This window comes from Salvelinus fontinalis, chromosome 35 (assembly GCF_029448725.1).
Source record: "Salvelinus fontinalis isolate EN_2023a chromosome 35, ASM2944872v1, whole genome shotgun sequence".
In the NCBI taxonomy this organism is placed as follows: domain Eukaryota; kingdom Metazoa; phylum Chordata; class Actinopteri; order Salmoniformes; family Salmonidae; genus Salvelinus; species Salvelinus fontinalis.
In genome coordinates, this window is record NC_074699.1 from 5,278,024 (window position 1) to 5,295,355 (window position 17,332).

General features: G+C 43.0%; 1 protein-coding gene across 1 annotated transcript in view; it reads right to left on the reverse strand.

Moving 5' to 3' along the window:
* Positions 1–16,975, reverse strand: part of LOC129834279 (xylosyl- and glucuronyltransferase LARGE2s-like) — a 224,494-nt gene extending 207,519 nt beyond the window's left edge. The window contains exon 1 of the mRNA XM_055899127.1: positions 16,633–16,975. The gene's annotated coding sequence lies outside the window, so the exon portion shown is untranslated. The remainder of the gene's footprint in view (positions 1–16,632) is intronic.
* Between the last annotated feature and the right edge of the window lie 357 nt (positions 16,976–17,332).

Consider the following 17,332-nt stretch of genomic DNA (forward strand, 5'->3'; position numbering starts at 1 on the left):
ACACCAGCCCAAGACTGGCTAGCTCAACACAGGCTAGCCCACACCAATCCCACATCAGCCCAACATGGGATAGACTACACCAGCCCGAACATAGGCTAACCCACACCCCCCCAGCAGTCCCCCCCAGCAGTCATTTGCATATTTGGGGGGGGGGGGGGTTTGCACACAGTTATTTTTGTGAAACTGTTACTGATAGTGAAATTCCAGTTTAAAGGTACACTATCTAGAAATCGCTCTGCCATTTCCTGGTTGTTAAAATTCGAATAGTTTGCCTAATTTCAGTTTGTGACAAAACAAGCACGTGTAGCACGTGTATCAATGTACCATCTAAACCCCTGTGAAATATATTTTCCATAACCAAAAATATTGTATTTTCAGCTGTTTGAAGCTGGTGTACAAAACCGAGAGTAAAAGACGACAAAATATAACCCACATAGAACAGATCTACCGCTTCATAGACTTGCTTTCAATCTCTTTATAACAGATTTCTACATATGTGAATTTGGTCAAGTCACCCAAAAAGCTTTAAGTGTTCCATTGTGTAATGCCCAAATGTTGTTGATTTGTTCACTGCCAATAATAAAGTCTTAAATAAGACTTAAATAAGTGCATGTGACATATGAGAATATTAACAGTTTAGCAAAGGTGCTTCTGCCCAATATTTTTGCCCACATTGAGCCAAAATTGTGTCATTGTGGGCATATTTGCTGGGAAAAGATGGGTTTATTCCAGGCAATGTGAGGGCTGCCCTCTCCAGATATACTCTACCCTCAATGGGGCACACTGGGGAAATGCCTTAGGGGTCAACGTGGAGACGAATAGCAAAAGCGCATTGGCCTAATGTTGGCAGCCTAGATAGGGCCAATATTTTAGCCCGCATTGGGCCCACATCGTGCCAATGTGGGCATGTTAATTGGGTATAGAGCTATGTATGTTTGGTGCCTCATAGACCAGATGGTAGGAGCATGGTACAGGCAACACCATGGTGTAGTAGCACCTTGGTGTAGGACCATATGGAGCTATGGAGTGTTTAGTGAATCATAGATAAGTGCCCATATGGTTCAGTGGTTGGATTCCACTGGCATAACCATGGCAATGGGGAGAAGATATGCCCAGCAGAGCAGAATAAGCCCTTGGCCAGGGATGGTGAAGGCAAGAATGGATCAACTGAAACATGTACAGCTGATTAAACCTACAAGGAGCTGTGGTCTCTACCTGTGAAAGAGACATGAGCAAGAGATTTTGTGAGAGACACGAGCAAGACGCTGTCACTCAAAATGGACGCCGGCCATTCACCTCGGGAGCGCCCAGATAATTAACCTGCGCTAGAGCCGTGCTGGGGTGAGACACAAACACACTACGCATAATCTGGATGGGCCATTCAACACAGTGCTCACAGCACTACACTACACTGTAGTATGCACCATCTCAGAAACGCAAAACTAAATATTGCTTAATTGTGTCAGATACTCGATTAGGTTCTGGGGGGGAGATGTGTGAGAAAATATACTAACGAGATCACTCACCTAAACATAAACTCTCAGCCTAAGCATGGGCCAATTTTCCCCTCTCCATCCGAAATTCTAAAGAAGTGAACCCCTTTACGAAACAGTGATTTGTTCAAATAATAAGAATATTTTGAAGATAAATACACAAGCAGAGGATGAGAGGACTAAAAACTAGAGTACTACTGGTCAATAGGGAATTGTAAATAGGAGTTGGGTTTCAGTTCAACAGCTGTTAGAATCTGTGGAATGTCACGCCTGAACTCAGAGCTACGTGTGCTATGTGTACTACGGTCTGTACATTGAGTCTGGAGCAGGATACTTGTTATTTGACCAGTTGTACTGCAAGGACTTCTGATTGGTCAACCCCAGGCTAGTTTGGGGGGTTATAAATGGCATCTTGTTCCTTTGTTCGGTGGAGAAAAGCTGAGGAGAGGGGAGACTGAACATCTACCTCTCAGCATAACATCTTGATTTGTCCTTCTCAAATAAACCTATTTTTCTCCCCTTGATTTGCTTTGGAGTTTGTGTAATTGAAGAATTACATCGACTGCTAACAAAATGGTCAGTGAAGAAAAAAATTGCGACGCTGTCTGTTGACAGACGCTACGATGCCATCCTGTTCACGAGAGGTGAATCTCTGAATGATTCACTCCTCCCGATTTATGATTCCCCCATACAGTTTTTATGATTCAAGAACAGCCGGGGAAGGGTAAATCAATCAATTACAGCTGGGCTTATGATGCCTCTCACCAGGTCAATCTCAGACCTGTATCTTCACACACACCAGCTCTATCTACTCAATTAGGAGACACACACATACACTCGACGTGGGCATGATTTAAGGCACTCACACACACACACACACACACACACACACACACACACACACACACACACACACACACACACACACACACACACACACACACACACACACACACACACACACCGGTAAACCACCAAGAGTTGGCTGGCAAAGTCACATTGGCATGGTTAGGTTGACATAGCCAAGTCTTCATTTTAACACTGGCAGGGGTAGGCTGGCATGGTTGGCTGGCAGCTTGACACCTTTCGGTGTGCTGAGGAGTGAGAGTGTGTGAAGGTAGCAGTGTGGGCTCCTCACAGTGACCATTCATCTGTCACACATGGTCACAATAACAGTCTGAGAAACACACACACAGACACACACACACACATAGCTTGTGTGCTGGTAGCAGGAAGGGTGTCCTGTTGTTGCTCCGGGTGGCTAGTGGAAAAAGCACAGATGCCCGGCTGACGCCACGGTAGCACACAACAGACGTGGTTCATTGCTGTGCTGCTGGTCATTTTAGGTTGGTTAACATTTAGCACATAATGTCTGACTGAATCTGCAAAAGATAAGAGTCCATTTACAAAGCCACGTAGAGCACACATGCACAGACTCATGCACACGTACACACACACACGCCCTTATAACATATTGATATTCTGGCTGGAGGGTGGTCGAATTCATCAAATAGGAGAATGAAAAACATGCATTTTGTCTATGTTGAAGTATTATTTATTTGGCCAACATTAGTGGCCTGGCTATTTGGACGGGACAATTAGTCAGCAGGCTGTCAGATATACGCAGCATAATCTTTAACCCTGCTGTTGATTAAAAAGCTGTTCCACTGATGGACTGCAGGAGGCCAGGGGGAGTCTTTGTTTTCGAATGTTTACTCCTTTGTTTACTCCTCATACCTTTAGTACTGAAATGCTTGACTACTTCTAATATTTACTACTTCAACATCGAACCTGAAACACGGTTCACTTTAAACTGCTCCAGGAGACTTCTCGGCCGCTCCTCTGAGAGTTGCGTATCGTTAATCTCGGACTATTTCTCTATTAGTTTCAGAATGACATTTTAGTTCACTTCCTCAAGCGATTGAAATAAAATAAAGAATTTAATTGATCCCAACCCGGAAATATGGTCAGGACACTACCCTGTAGCCATGACCTACTAGTTTGTCCCGTCCTACCATTTGGGAAACCCTTCTGGACGCCACTCGCATTAAATAACACACGGTGTCCACCAGAGTTTGGTGCTGGTCCCCTTACTGTTCATATATTATCAATGTCAATGTACAGCACTGATCCTGTCTACATGCCACAGGTCCCTAGATCCTAACTGTGATGTGTGTTTCTCTGTTGCTATGGCACTGTGTTCAGACTAATGGGACATCTATATGAACAGCGACGGAGGGCTTTCCGCAGAATCAGAGAAATGCTAATGTTTTTCTGGGGATTCGGTGGGGGTGTAGAGAGAGTTACATTATTTCTGAGAAAGCCTCTCCCCGTAGGAACAAGAGCGTTCCTGTTCTGCCGCTGGTGGTTAAAATATAAAGTATTCTTCCATAATATGTTTTTCATGCAGGGAGCCTCACTGACAATGCAGATTCTTGTTTTGTCTTCCCTCTGTTAGCAAAAAGGCAAATTACTGGTGGACCTCAGAGCATGTGTCTTTACATGACTTTAGGATTTTCTTTTTTTTTTTAAACCTTTGGACCACCATATCTAAAAAGACTGAAATCTTACTTTCCTGTAAAGTTATGACCTCAGAGTTTCCTGTGCCTTAGAAACAAAGCATAGCATGTGAAGCCACTAGAAACCAAAGGATCGGAGGATCATTTAACCAGAGAAGGTTAATTTGTCAAGCAGACTGACAAGCACACCTGAGTCAAACAAACTACCAATTGACCATGTTTTCAACAGGCTGCCAGTCAGCTTAATACACTGCACTCATCAAAGTCAGCACTTGCGTGGGGTTTCCAGCTCTATCTACTCAATTAGGAGACACACACATACACTCGACGTGGGCATGATTTAAGGCACTCACACACACACACACACACACACACACACACACACACACACACACACACACACACACACACACACACACACACACACCATGGGCACAATTTAAGGCGCACACACACACAGACCCCAAATCAGGCCTGTCACACACACTCACCTTCAGCACATCTATTTCGGTCCTGGACCAGGTGCGGAGAGAGGAGAGCAATTCTGTGGAATTGGTTGACGGAGATGCTCTACAAACACACACTCTTATACAGAAACACACACTCTTATACAGAAACGCACACGTTGCACACACACACACACAGAGGCAAACAGATGGGTACACCCCCACGCACACAAACAGACAAATGTATATGCATTCATACTAACACTGTCACCCACATACACACAGAAGGAATGAGTAGGTGTGTTGGCCCCAGGCCCTTCCGTATCTATATCCATTTCCATTCTCATTATACTGGACTTGAAAAGAGGACAAGGAGAGTGGAGGCCTCAACGCTGGTACCAGAGAGAATGTGGAGGAGAAACATCCCTCAAGGGAGCCAACCACAGCCATAGTGTAACACAAAGGGAGAGAGAGAGACAGCTTTATATCAGTGAATTTCACCACAGAAACACAACAGCCATGCCAAGCCTACAGCCTATAGCCATGAGCCAAGAGACAAAGAAAAAGCATACCAAGAAAAGACAAAAATATTTCGGTGACATTTCCCCTTTCTCTCTAAGACTGTCGCTTCAATGGCCAAACAAACGTACAATTTAAAAATAGACATCAAGCGAACGCTTGGCTCGCTCGGTTAATATTTTATCACTCTACTTAGATGAGCATCAATTATTCAGATAGAGGCGTTTACAATTAAAAGCTCTGCCAATCACAGCTGCCTCCTGGGATTCCGGTGTTGAGAGGAACCTAATTTTACACTACCAGAGCTAGAGCTGGGACGATAAACCGAAAATGATCGACACGATCACTTATCGCAGGCGCTTTGCGGATATCGTTCATTACGATAAGTAGCCTATAATAGAGGAATGTGAAATAAGTTTGCTAATATGGGTGATTCTTAAAATCGGGGGTCAATTCCACAGCAACAGATTTTTCACTTAAAAATGTATGCCAAACAAAAACCATTGATTTCAAAGTTTAACAAACTCTATGCACAAGGACTATTTTGAAAAATGTACACATATGCTAAATTTGGTAACAGAAATACGGTCCGTTTTTTTTATGCGACCACGTTTTCCAAAAACTCTTAAACATCTGCTCTGAATTAAGATTCAAAGATGTCTGCAATGGGGTGTCAGCTATGGTTATTGAACTACAGTGGGTGAAGTGGATTTACATCCGGTAACGGAATCACGGTCCCTGATCTGTATAGTTGTAACGGCATTCATCGGAAGAAGGTGAGGACCAAGGTGCAGCGTGATACGTGTTCATATCATTTATTCGAAACTGAACACTAAATACAAAATAACAAAAGGAATAACCAAAACAGTTCTGACAGGTGATACAAACACTAAACAGAAAACAACCACCCACAACTAACAGTGGGAAAACAGGCTACCTAAGTATGGTTCTCAATCAGAGACAATGATAGACAGCTGCCTCTGATTGGGAACCATACCAGGTCAAAATGTAGAAATACAAAACCTAGACATACAACCATAGAATGCCCACCCACATCACACCCTGACCAAACAAAAAATAGAAACATACAAAGCAATCTACGGTCAGGCCGTGACAATAGTATTATACAGAAATGCACAATTATGGATATAAATATCATTCTCTTCATGGTGATGTATCCTAAATCGGTACACAATATCCTTCTGTTGCATATTTGGCTATTATTCTACATATTGGCCATTATTCTAATGACCTCTGCACCCAAACGAGACCACATTTGGTCCGGACCAGACCAAATCTGAACCAATCATAGACGTCTATGTTTCACAAGTTTGGACATCACAGTAGAGCACAGTACAGTACAGCAGAGCAGAGTGGAATTCAGTACAGTGGAGTACAGTATTATACATTATGCTGTACTTTACTCTAGGGTGCTCTACTGTACTGAACTCTACTGTACTGTACTGTTCTCTACTGTGCTGTGCAAACTTGTGAAACATAGACATTTATGATTAGTTCAGATTCGGTCTGACCAAATTTCAACTACTTTTCAACATCCATGGACATCAGGTCGGTGGTAAGTGGGTGAGGATGCTTGTTACAGTAAATGGTATGAGGGTAGGTGGTAGGTGTCATTGTAGATGTCAGTAACATTAACTGGAGAGAAGGAGGAGAGAGAGAGAGAGTGGCTGAGAGAGGGAGAGTGAGAGGGAGGGGTACTGTTTTCACAGTCTTGCTTTGACCACCAGAGGGCAGCCAGAGAAATAAAACAGTTATAAGCTGAACATTAGTGGAAGGGAGGACAGAAGCGTCCACTCCGCTCTCCCCCTTCGGCTCTTGAACATCGCTTGTCCACTAACCACCGGTCCTGGCAACCTTCATTACGCACAGCTGCGCCTCATTAGGCACACCTGGACTTCATCACCTCCCTGATTACTTCCGCTTTATATAGCACTCCATTGTTATCACCGACCAGGCAATATTGTTAATGTTTCCATGTTTAGACGCTTTTCTTGTTTTGTATCGATCACGTTCTTCATCATTAAACTCACTAATCGCACTTGCTCCCTGCGTCTACGTTACAGCGGGTGACCCAACTGTAGTTTATGACTACTACGATTTCCCATTCTAGCCAATTCAATTGCAGTAATTACGTTATAGATTTTGGGGTAATTCCATTACCTATTTGGTAACAGAATTACACGTTTTAATCACTTAATAATTCATAAACAAACTTGATATCAGTAAAAACACTAAGTAATGGTTACTGTAAGTCTTCCTTTACTTGTTACTTCTGTGAACTTTCATTATGCTCCCTCCTCATGAAGGAGAGAAAATAGAAAATATCTTAAAGATATGTTGGTTTTTGGTAATGGAATTACAAGGCAATGTTTCTTAAATTTACAGAAGGCAAATAATTTCTTCAACTAAGTATGTTTTGATATTAGTTGGCAGGGATGTTCAACATTGAGTTTTGATGAATTTCTGATTCCTTATGCCTTTTTCTGTTTGATCAAAAAATCAAAGCCTTTTGTAGGATGGAAAATGGTGAAAAATGTGTATATGCCTTAATTTAAAAAAAAATAGACTCTTACAGTAGCTTTCATTTGACATCCAATTTGACATGCTCCTATGAACTTCCCATTGGTGCTCATGGGTCCATTTCGATGAAAATGCCCTGGGACAATTGATGGCGACAACAATCAAACTATACACATTGCACCGTTTGAACTTTCATTCATTGTTATGTTTAATGTTAACTATTTACGCTGTTATCTAGGCCACGGTTCACTTGTAAATCTCAATGTTACTTCTCTGGATAAAAAAAAAGTTATGTAAAAATAGAGTTGTTAAACGGTAATAAAAATACTATGGTGCACAGTAATGTTATAAACTTATCGTTCTATTTATCGTTATCGCATCAATTCAGGCAATTTATAGAGATATAGATTTTTTTGTCCATATCGCCCAACTCTAACCACAGCAGAGGTCTGGAAAAAAGAGGGGATCTTGGATGTTCATTCCTCTATTCATTTAGCACAGGCCTGGGAAATTATTTTCCATGGAGGGCCACATTAGAATATATTCTTGCCATCGCGGGCCAGAGTCATATTATAGGTTTATACATGTGTATGACTGTGTTGAAAGATATATCTACTATAAATCACGTCCAGATATGCTACTTCTTTGACTTTTTTAACATGCACAGAAATAAACCACATCCATGTTCTCCTTTTGGTAGGTATTTTCATTATTAAACATGCAATGAACTACACGGAGGGAAAAGTACACTGTGCATTCAGCACCACGGACAGAACTCTTGATAACGTGTAGCACAAAAACACAAGAAAGAAAGAGAGCTCAACATTACATTTAAACTACTCAATCAGTGTGAGGAGTGAAGTCTCTGATGGGCATTGACTCGAGCGGTGAAGTCAGGTATAGGTTCTGATGTCGCTATGCACAGGATTGCTGAAAGGTGAGAGTCATTGTTTTGAATAGTTCTCCAATCACTGCATCAGACTGAAGATCGATAAGCTCAAGTTGCAGGTCAGTGGGAACGTTATCCACATTGAAGGTGAAAGGAGAGGAAACCAACAGCATGTCATTTTCCAACACTTTGAAATCCTCAAAACGATGAGAAAACTCACTGTTCAAAGCATGCAGCAGCGATGTATACTTCTCCTGCTGGTCATCTGATAGAGAACAGACTAGTACTGTCAGAAGGTGGGTGAGATTGTTGGCTTCTACTTGGCGGGTCAGGAGGTGTAATTTTCCCTTGAAGGTTTGATGTGCAAAAAGGCCCTTCCCTTGTAGTTTGGAATTCAGTTCATTCATGAGGGCATTGATGTCTATGAGGAAGGCACAAATCAGTCAACCGTTCTTTATCCTGAAGGTTAACCACATTTTCTCCTTTCATTTGCCAAACTCAGTCGCAGCTTTGCCACACACTTACTAACCTCCTCCAATAAATCTTTCCCTGTGGTTGTGCTCTTCATTGACTGCTCTGAAGCAAGCTCCTCTGTAATTTCAAAGTCTGGGGTTATGCCTCGTAAGAATATCAACAACTGCGCCGTGTCACATGCGTCACTGCTCTCATCCAGGGCTAAGGAGAAATAGGTGAAATCCTTTACCTGATGTTCCATATTCTCTGCGATGTCCTCAACACGCCGTGTCTCTGTTCGTCTTGACAGGGAAACATTTTCAAACAGCTCTTTTGTCACGATCGTTATAAGCAGTGGACCAAGATGCAGCGTGGTATGTTTCCATCCTTTTATTTGGAAGAGAAACTTAAAGAGCAAAAACAATAAAGTGAACAAACTAACGGCTGTCGTCGGAAGAAGGTGAAGACCAAAACGCAGCGTGGTAAGTGTTCGTCATGTTTAATAGAAACTGAACACTAAAAGGCAAAAACAACAAAGTGACAACCGAAACAGCTCCGTTAGGTGCAACACACACGAAAAAGAAATGAATCACCCACAACACAAAATGGGAAAACAGGCTACCTAAGTATGGCTCCCAATCAGAGACAACGATAGACAGCTGCCTCTGATTGGGAACCACACCAGGCCAAACACATAGAAAACCAACAACATAGAAAAAAGAACATAGACTGCCCACCCTAGTCACACCCTGGCCTAACCAAAATATAGAATAAAAAACCTCTCTATAGCCAGGGCGTGACACAAACGAAACGTGACGCTCAGAGTAGTGCTCACAGGCAACTATACCTAGACAAGCTCCCACAAAGCACAATGGGGAAATGGCTACCTAAATATGATCCCCAATCAGAGACAACGATAAACAGCTGCCTCTGATTGGGTACCACACCAGGCCAACATAGACATACAATTCCCCTAGATAACCCACCCTTAATCACACCCCGACCTAACCAACATAGAGAATAAACAGCTCTCTATGGTCAGGGCGTGACAGTACCCCCCCCCCCCCCCCCCAAAGGTGCGGACTCCGACCGCAAAACCTGACTCAATAGGGGAGGGTCTGGGTGGGCATCTACCATCGGGGTTGGCTCCAGTGCGAAGTACCCACTCTGCTTGTGGACACGTCATCGGAGGAACCGGACCGTGGCTCGTCCCCGGAAGAACCGGACCTTGGGTCGTTGCCGGAGGAACCGGATCGTGAATTGTCACCAGAGGAGCCGGACCGTAGATCGTCACTGGGGACTCCGGACCGTAGATCGTTGCCAGAGGCTCCGGACTGGGAACCCTCGCAGGAGGCTCCGGACTGGGAACCCCCGCTGGAGGCTCCGGAACGCAGACCGTCGCAGAAGGCTCCGGACTGTGGACCGTCGTTGGAGGTTCTGGACTGTGAAACGTCTCAGGAGGTTCCGGACTGTGGACCCGTTGTAGGCGGTTCCGGACTGTGGATCGTCTCAGGAGGTTCCGGACCGCGGACCGTCTCAAGAGATTCCGGACCGCGGACCGTCTCAAGAGATTCCGGACCGCGGACCGTCTCAAGAGATTCCGGACCGCGGACCGTCTCAGGAGATTCCGGACCGCGGACCGTCTCAGGAGATTCCGGACCGCGGACCGTCTCAGGAGATTCCGGACCGCGGACCGTCTCAGGAGGTTTCTGTTACATTACAGCCTTATTCTAAAATGTATTACATTGTCTTTACCCCTCTGTCACGTTCTGACCTTTATTTTCCCTTGTTTTGCCTTTATTTAGTATGGTCAGGGCGTGAGTTGGGGTGGGCAGTCTATGTTATTTGTTTCTATGTTTAGGTTTGTTCATTTAGCCTGATATGGTTCTCAATCAGAGGCAGGTGTTTTGCATTGTCTCTGATTGGGAGCCATAATTAGATTGCCTGTTTTCACTGTTGGTTTGTGGGTGTTTGTCTTCCGTGTCAGTGTTTGTTCGCCACACGGTACTGTTTCGGTTCGTTCACATTTGTTATTTTGTTATTTGTGTAGTGTTCAGTTTATATTATTAAAACATGGACACTTACCACTCTGCGTATTGGTCCTCCGATCCTTCTCGCCTCTCCTCGTCAGATGAGGAGAAAGAGATAGACAGCCGTTACACCCTCATCAATCTACACACAATACCCCATAATGACAAATCAAAAACTGCTTTTAAGAAATGTTTGCTATTTTTTATTTTTTTATTAAATGGAAATATCACATTTACATAAGTATTAAGACCCTTTACTCAGTGCTTTGTTGAAGCATCTTTGGCAGCAATTACAGCCTCAAGTCTTCTTGGGTATGACGCCACAAGCTTGGTACATCTGTGTTTGGGGAGTTCTTCTCTGCTGATCCTCTTAAGCTCTGTCAGGTTGGATGGGGGAGCATCGCCGCACAGCTATTTTCAGGGCTCGCCAGAGATGTTCGATCGGGTTCAAGTCCGGGATCTGGCTGGGCCACTCAAGGACATTCAAAGACTTGTCTCGAAGACATTCCTGTGTTTTCTTGGCTGTGTGCTTCTGGCCATCTGAGGTCCTGAGCGCTCTGCTCTGGAGCAGGTTTTTTCAGAACTTTACTCCATTCATCTTTCCCTTGATCCTGACTAGTCTCCCAGTCCCTGTCGCTGAAAAACTTCCCCACAGCATGATGCTGCCACCACCATGCTTCATTGTAGGGATGGTGCCAGGTTTCTTCCAGAGGTGACGCTTGGCATTCAGGTCAAAGAGTTCAATCATGGTCTCATCAGACCAGAGAATCTTGCTTCTCGTGGTCTGAGTCCTTTAGGTGCCTTTTGGCAAACTCCAAGCGGACCATCACATGCCATGTGTCAGAGTGACCATCGGGTTCTTTGTCACCTCCCTGACCAAAGCTCTTCTCCCTCGATTGCTCAGTTTGGCCAAGCGGCCAGCTCTAGGAAGAGTCTTGGTGGTTCCAAACTTCTTCCATTTAAGAATGTGTTCCCTGGGACCTTCAATGCCGCAGACATGTTTTGGTACCCTTCCTCAGATCTGTGCCTCGACGCAATCCTGTCTCGGAGCTCTACAGACAATTCCTTTGACCTCATGGCTTGGTTTTTGTTCTGACATGCAGTCAACCGTGGGACCTTATATAGACAGGTGTGTGCCTTTCCAAATCATGTCCAATACATTGAATTTACCACAGGTGGACTCCAATCAAGTTGTAGAAACATCTCAAGGATGATCAATGGAAACCGGACGCACCTGAGCTCAATTTCGAGTCTCATAGCAAAGGGTCTGAATACTTATGTAAGTAAGGTATTTCTGTTGTTTTTTTAAACCTGTTTTCGCTTGTCATTATGTGGTTTTGTGTGTATATTGATGAGGAAAATCCCTTTTAGAATAAGGCTGTAACTTAACAACATTTTTAAAAAGTCAAAGGGTCTGAATACTTTCCGAATGCACTGCATGTGCATGTATCCTTTAAGGCCCTGGTGGCTGTTTCAATGAAAAATCTGTCCCTTTTAATTGTGTTGTAGTGTTGAGAGCTTCATTAAAAAGCGATAATCAATCCTAATGCACAGCATGCAAAATACATGACATGTCTTATGGGTACAATGTACAGTATGTGAAGGAACGTTCACAGAATTTGCTCTGTGGGCATTTATATTCTTCCTCAAGTTGAATAATACATTAGAATATGCTTGGATTTTATAGTCGGGTTGGCTGACAACGTCACAAATGATGTGCACACATCGATGTGGCAGGAAGGCATGGGCTGTTTTGATTCTGAATGATCAGATAGCTAGCAACAATGACACGAAGCTGCCTTGTAGGTGGCTCGTTTCAGCTCGTTGTACTCTATCTTGTTATTGATACCATGTCTTGTTTTGAGGTGTTTTGACTGATGTCATCTCCATGCTAACATGGCTAAAATTCGCTAGCTAGCTAACCAACAACTATAACAATGTATTTGAGAGACAAGCGCTCATTATGCAAATGTGTATATATGTTTTCAATAAACATTGAGACAAAATATAGTCTACATGTTGTCAACAATCTAAGCCAACCCTGTCTGTTTTTCCCCATAGTTGCGCACGCATCGGTTTTGTTGCTAAACAATCAACCTGTCTATATAGTACCACATACAGGTAGCTGCCAAAATAACGGAAACACTTGAGTAAATGAGGGATGCAAAGTGTATTGAAAGCAGGTGATTCCACACAGGTGTGGTTCCTGAGTTAATTAAGCAATTCATATCCCATCATGCTTAGGGTCATGTATAAAAACGCTGGGCAGACCATTATTCTAGCTACCATGTCTATGTCCCCATAGGATGACAATGCTACCATCCACAGGGCACGAGTCGTCACTGAATAATTTGATGAGCATGAAAACGATATGCCATGGCTGTCTCAGTCAGCAGATCTCAACCCAATTGAACACTTTTGGGAGACTCTGGAGCAGCGCCTGAGACAGCGTTTTCCACCACCATCAACAAAACGCCAAATGATGGAATTTCTTTTGAAAGAATGGGGTCGTATCCCTCCAATAGAGTTCCAGACACTTGTAGAATCTATGCCAAAGTTCATTGAAGCTGTTCTGGCTCGTCGTGGCCCAACGCCCTATTAATAAGACACTTTATGTTGGTGTTTTCTTTATTTTGGCAGTTACCTGTATGTGTGTGTTCTTCATCTGACAGACAAGCGACGGAGCTTGGGTTAAGGAAATCAGGGGTCATAGTGAGTGATGGCTTTGGCAGAGAGAGAGAGAGAGGGGATACGCACAGACAAAACCGCACACTCAAATCTGTGTGTGTGAGTGTGTGTGTGTGTGCTTGCAGTCAGAGACAGAGAAAGTAAATCTGCCCACTCTGGGACACGAGCAGAGGGCAGAAAGATGAGATGAAGAGAAAAAAAGAAAGGAAGAAAAAGGGAGATACCGCAACACTTAGAGAAAAGAGAGAGATGAGACAGTCAATTTTCCTCATATCTGTCAGTAAAGAAGAGTGATGACTAAAGCACACCGCCCTCTGATCATAAGCATATGTCAGAGAACCCTTGGAGGCTGCAGGACTAAAACATCATGAAATCACTGAGGTCCATCAACCCCCCCCCCCCCCCCCCCCCTCTCCCCATCGAAAAATGATATCCATCATCCTTAAATTGACTGCTTTCTCAGACCCACAACTATAGCTCCACTTTAAATCTCCTAACCACCCCATCACAGCCCCCGCCCTTTACACACACACACACACGCACACACACACACACACACACACACACACACACACTCCTGATATAACTCACAGCCACACAGAAACAGTGTTAAAAAAAATAAAAATGGAAACAAAGTAACTAGATTAGATTTCTCCCTTGTGTAATCTTTGCCAAAAATATATTTTATTATATCTGCCTAAACCCTTTCCAGCAAGGCAGTTGGTTTTCATTCCAGGAATAACAGTAGAAGTATTGCAGCAGGTATTGACTGCGGTGACCATCTAAAAAGAGCTGAGGTGCTTCATACATGCGATGATGACAAACAGAATGGTTGACATTGGCTCAGCAGGACTACAAACTGGCCGATTAATTAGGGCCGATTTCAAGTTTTAATAACAATCGGAAATTGGTATTTTACCTTGTCAGCTCAGGGATTCAATCTTGCAACCTTACGGTTAACTAGTCCAACGCTCTAACCACCTGCCTCACGAGGAGCCTGCCTGTTACGCGAATGCAGTAAGAAGCCAAGGTAAGTTGCTAGCTAGCATTAAACTTATCTTATAAAAAACAATCAATCAATCATAATCACTAGTTATAACTACAAATGGTTGATGATATTACTAGTTTATCTAGCGTGTCCTGTGTTGCACATAATCGATGCAGTGCGCATACGTGAAAAAGGACTGTCGTTGCTCCAATGTGTACCTGACCATAAACATCAATGCCTTTCTTAAAATCAATACACAGAAGTATATATTTTTAAACCTGCATATTTAGCTAAAAGAAATCCAGGTTAGCAGGCAATATTAATCAGGTGAAATTGTGTCACTTCTCTTGCGTTCATTGCACGCAGAGTCAGGGTATATGCAACAGTCTGGCTCATTGCGAACTAATTTGCCAGAATTTTACGTAATTATGACATAACATTGAAGGTTGTGCAATGTAACAGGAATATTTAGACTTATGGATGCCACCCGTTAGATAAAATACGGAACGGTTCCGTATTTCACTGAAAGAATAAACGTTTTGTTTTCGAAATGATAGTTTCCGGATTTGACCATATTAATGACCTAAGGCTCGTATTTCTGTGTGTTATTATGTTATAATTAAGTCTATGATTTGATAGAGCAGTCTGACTGAGCGATGGTAGGCACCAGAAGGCTCGTAAGCATTCATTCAAACAGCACTTTCGTGCGTTTTGCCAGCAGCTCTTTGCAATGCTTCAAGCATTGCGCTGTTTATGACTTCAAGCTTATCAACTCCCGAGATTAGGCTGGTGTAACCGATGTGAAATGGCTAGCTAGTTAGCGGGGTGTGCGCTAATAGCGTTTCAAACGTCACTCGCTCTGAGACTTGGAGTAGTTGTTCCCCTTGCTCTGAATGGGTAACGATGCTTCGAGGGTGGCTGTTGTCGATGTGTTGCTGGTTCGAGCCCAGGTAGCGTCGAGGAGAGGGATGGAAGCTATACTGTTACACTGGCAATACTAAAGTGCCTATAAAAACATCCAATAGTCAAAGGTATATGAAATACAAATCGTATAGAGAAAAATCATTCTATAATTCCTATAATAACTACAACCTAAAACTTCTTACCTGGGAATTTTGAAAACTCATGTTAAAAGGAACCACCATCTTTCATATGTTCTCATGTTCTGAGCAAGGAACTTAAACGTTAGCTTTCTTACATGGCACATATTTCCCTTTTACTTTCTTCTCCAACGCTTTGTTTTTGCATTATTTAAACCAAATTGAACATGTTTCATTATTTATTTGAGGCTAAATTGATTTCATTGATGTATTATATTAAGTTAAAATAAGTGTTAATTCAGTATTGTTGTAATTGTCATTATTACAAATACATTTTAAAAATCGGCAGATTAATCGGTAGCAATCGGTATCGGTATCGGCGTTGAAAAATCATAATCGGTCGACCTCTACTACAAACTAATATCTACACTGGCTTATGTCCAATACACACACACTCTCTATCTCTCCTTGTTCACCAGTGTTGAAACGGGTAAAGTATTGGATTTACCCACAAAAGACTCAAAAATTGCCAATTCCAACTCTCTGAAGGGCACAATAATAAGCCTACAACTGTTCCTTCTTAAGTGTCTATATATATATATATTTGATCACATTCCCCAGCTCTTCTATATCTACTACATAAAACATTACTATTCTGGTCGATCTCTGACTCTGCAATCCAATTATTAAATGCAAATACTGAACAGCACCAATAACATGACCAGCTTCTATACCTACAATTATTTGCACAGTATAAAATAAGCCAAAATGTCTCTTTTCAATTCCCATGTGCTCCAGCTCTGTGTATGGCTCTGGATTTGGCTAGTGTGGTTGATTCTATAGTTGTTGATTCTACCTAAAGTATGAGGTTCATTTTGGGTAATGTACGCATCATTTAGTTGTTCATACAAACATCGTCTCATAAAGTTTTCTATGCATGAGTGCAACCATCCGAACATTCTCGTCAATAACACTGCGCTTCGTCATTTGCTCGCGAATAGCATACATCAAAATCATATCACTGACCTGCATACCTCTTGCTCTATCCTCAGATGGCAGAACTGTTGCAAGGGATATCCGTTTATAGACAGTATTTTCCAAAATCCGGAGTACGATTATCCCCTTGACATGACTTGATCGATCGCTGTGATCAATGATTGGGTTTATCGAATCGATGCACACTGGGCACGCTGAAGACAGCTTTTCGCTTTCAACCAGTGACTATCATCGCACCGCGAGCCTTTCACTCACTTGCGCCCTGAGAGAGAGGATGGTATTTGCGAGTACACTACAACCCCTAATGTTCGCTAATTGAACAGACATTATGGCCCAAACTCAAATAGACCCCTAGACTCAGTGGCGGTTCTAGCTTGTATGGCTCCTTGGGCGAACCCCCATTCAGCCCCATTTCGCTCCTCCCTTGTCCTTGATTGACAAACTACCCAAACCTGGTTGTCTCTGGCTTTGAACTGAAAAAACTCGAACCTGCAGACATTAGACCCTCCATGGAATGAGTTTGACATCCCTGCCCTACAACGTACACCCTATGCACTTGTGGAGATAAGAAAGGGTTTGAAAGGTGTAAGCAATATGGTAGTTAGCACCACTTGCTAACTGATGCATCACCATGGGCTATCACCATGTGTCTTATTCAGTACATGTAATTATTCCTTGCTTTTCTTAAATTGGCAATATTAGACTTTTTGGGCGACCTGACCAAATTCAC